General features: G+C 36.3%; 1 pseudogene; it reads right to left on the bottom strand.

Annotated features, from left to right (window-relative positions):
* Positions 1-1,090: 1,090 nt before the first annotated feature.
* LOC101124824 (vasculin-like) lies at positions 1,091-2,221 on the bottom strand (annotated as a pseudogene).
* Positions 2,222-3,217: the final 996 nt, after the last annotated feature.

Raw genomic sequence — 3,217 nt, 5'->3', positions numbered from 1 at the left:
TAATAACTTGATCCAAAATAGAGGTAACCTTTTGCCACCTCTGTTTTCTGCACTGATCTCATGTATCTTCACTTCCTTCCACTTCCATTAAGATAGCTTGTGTAAGAGGCCCTGGATGGGGTGGAATGGAGGTTATACGGAGCCTTGTAAAGTCAAAATGACTTCCAGAACTTTCCTTGTCATTATGTCTCATTTCTGTAGTTACTATGACTAAGAACAGATGGTCTGTGAAACCCAATAGCTGTATACGATGTTACCTCAAACAAGTACTTCTGATGGTTCAGGGGTGCAGACAGGTAACTGATACTGAAATACCATTTCCAGAGTTGGACGTCTGGCTTATCTCTGAAGTCAGATTTTAGTGTGTTCTCTTTATGAACTTTTTTAGTGCATCTTTTATATCCATGTATCACATGATATGTCAGTGTGAATAATTCCAAATTGAAATGTATTTTAAATAAGAATAATTGATGTGTAGTTTAAATTAGAAGGATAGAGCTTATTCTTGTTTTGGTTCATGAATTTGACACTCTGTCCTTCAGCTGGATTGGCTTTGAGTCTTGTGGTTTGTGGTTACAATCCCCCTCAAAATCCCCAATTTTAAGGGCCTAAAATCCATCTTTTTTATCCTCTCTCTTTGCTTAGAGACCACATCATAATAAACAGGTGTCAGAGATGCTTTCCACTCTCTTTTTTTTTTCCCTCGGTGTACTAATCTGTGCCTCTCTCTTCTTTTTTCCCCCCTAAAATCCAGTTTATTTTTTGTGTTATGAACAGATCTAGTCAGTGTAATCAGGTTTTTCTGCATGTGTAATAATTTTGTCAAAATAAGTTTTCCCACAAGACTCTTCTCCATCTACTCTGAAAATCTGGGTCTGACAACCTACCCAAAGAAGGCTCTTGAAAATCACCTCTTAAAATTTGGAAGAAAATGTGGCCAAGTCTTTCCTATAACATTTACTGCACTACAAATGACTAAAGAACAATTCATGTTTTAAAAGATGACCAATACTACAGTTGAGATCAGGAAATTAATGTTTTAGTGCTCTTTGCTCCAGTTTTAGCCAGCATGCTACAGTCCACTTTTTGTTTATTCTGGGGGTTGCGGGAGTGCACAAAGTGGGGCACTGTCATCCTCCTGTGGAATTTTATTTTCCTCAAAGTTTTGGTTCATATCAGTGAGTACTATTGCTGTTATGTAAATTAAATGAGACATCATCTGTCTGTGAGCCAGTAATGCCTTTCATTTTTATGTTCTTTTTCTACTCTGTCTCTTTTCAGTGCTTTCAAAAATGCACTCTTCTTACCACTGTGTCAGTTTGGTTAGACAAGGCTGCTGATTAAGTTTGTCAACAGGCAAAGAGGAGTTTGAGTGATGACCCTCTTTCACTGAATTTGTTGATGGACTAAAATTCTTGGCAGTTGATTTAAAAGCATTAAAGTTGCCAATACCATATGTAGACTCATGAGGAAAAGAAGTCCCAAGTTTATTCTCTTTAGTTGGGCTTTTCCATTGCATAGGTTTTGTAGGTAGAGCAGCAGATTTACAGACTAAATCTTTGTAAACACTTGAATGACTTCCGTTCTTACCTGGCTGTTACTGAAGATATCCTACTACTGGCAATCCAGCTGGCTGTGAGTCTATTATTTTGTATTACATAGCTTAATGACCAGAGTTCAATATATTGGCCCTCAGTACCTTGATTAATACCTTGGAGCTCTAGATTTAGGATTCGGAGGTATTCCCACACACCTGCAGCTAAAGATCTGTTCTGATTTGGTTCTCCCTCATGTTGAAGATTTAAAGATAGAAAATCCTCAGCCTCAAACGGCTTGCAATCGCTCCTGTCTTCTTTCCTCCTCGTTTCATTGTCAGGGATGTTGTTTTGATGGAGACCTGTCTTTTCCCAGAATGGAAAATACTGCTATAAGAACAGGAACTTCTACCATGGTATCCGCCTCGATGATTTATGTGTTCAGTACCATTTCTTCCATGTGTATGCCATCCATTTTTTTCTTTGCATACAAAGTTACCACCATTAAGACATCCAACACCAGAATCAAAGTCATCTGAAGAGTTGTGTTGTTGATAATTTACATCATAACAATTTTATGTCCATGAAAAGTTTTCAGAATGCTTCTCAAAATTCAATAACAACTTTGTTGATGATGGTGGAGTAGGAAAATCAAGGCAGGATGGAGCAAAGTCACACTGTGCCATTTACATCCAGTCTCTCCAACTCAGTGAAACAAGGCTTCAACACCTCATGGCATGTCCAAATTCCAACAGGACTGCACAGGAAGGTATTGGTGTTTTCTCTGTAATATTTATGTATTCAAGTTAAAATTTTTTTTCTTCTGAAATAATATCCAAGTTCTTTGAAGATACTTAACCTATGGCTATCTGACATAAGGTCACCTTAAATCACCTACCCATACTTCTGTTTTAAAGTTTTTTTAAAAAATATAATTTTATATTTAATCTATATATAATTTTTTAAAAAGAAAGAAAACCAATAATCTTGTGTTGGGATGTACTGAACATTATTTCTTTGTAAATGAATGTTGCAGAAATCAGGACTTTGGTTGATCCCACATTTACTTTCTTTCTATATGTCATACATATAAAATGCACGTGTGTGTGTTTTCTTTAGAGATAGATTCTTGCTAGTTGCCCAGGCTGGTCTCAAACTCCTGGCTTCAAGTGATACTCCTGGCTTCAAGTGATGCTCCTGCCTCAACCTCCCAAAATGCTGAAATTATAGGCATGTGCCACCATACCTGTACCTCTTTTAAAGTTTTTATATGGCTATCTCCAGAATTAGCCAAGTTTCTTAGATTTAAGATCAAAGTCTTCTTTATTATTCTATGCACTTGTCACTATTGTACTTATCTACTCCACATGAAATATCTAATTTATGAGCCAAATAGCAAAAACAAAAAGAAAATTTCATATCTGAAGAGCATTCTTAAATATCAGCATAAACAGAGACACACATAGCTATCTAAATACTATCAGGCCACTGGGAAGCTGCAACACCTTAAACCTCCACATACATAAAATAGAAAAATCTCTGTATTCTTTCAATGTCTTCATTTAGAAAAGTTGTCCCATTGTGACATGAAAAGGACTGAGGTCAACCTCCTAAAACTTTTAATAAAAGTAAAAATAAACTGCCATGCAACTTTAGCAATATCTAAACAGTCATTTGAAAAT

Source organism: Gorilla gorilla, chromosome 3 (assembly GCF_029281585.2).
Source record: "Gorilla gorilla gorilla isolate KB3781 chromosome 3, NHGRI_mGorGor1-v2.1_pri, whole genome shotgun sequence".
NCBI lineage: Eukaryota > Metazoa > Chordata > Mammalia > Primates > Hominidae > Gorilla > Gorilla gorilla.
The sequence above is the reverse complement of the archived record's forward strand: the minus strand, read 5'-3'. Positions and strand labels throughout refer to the sequence as shown.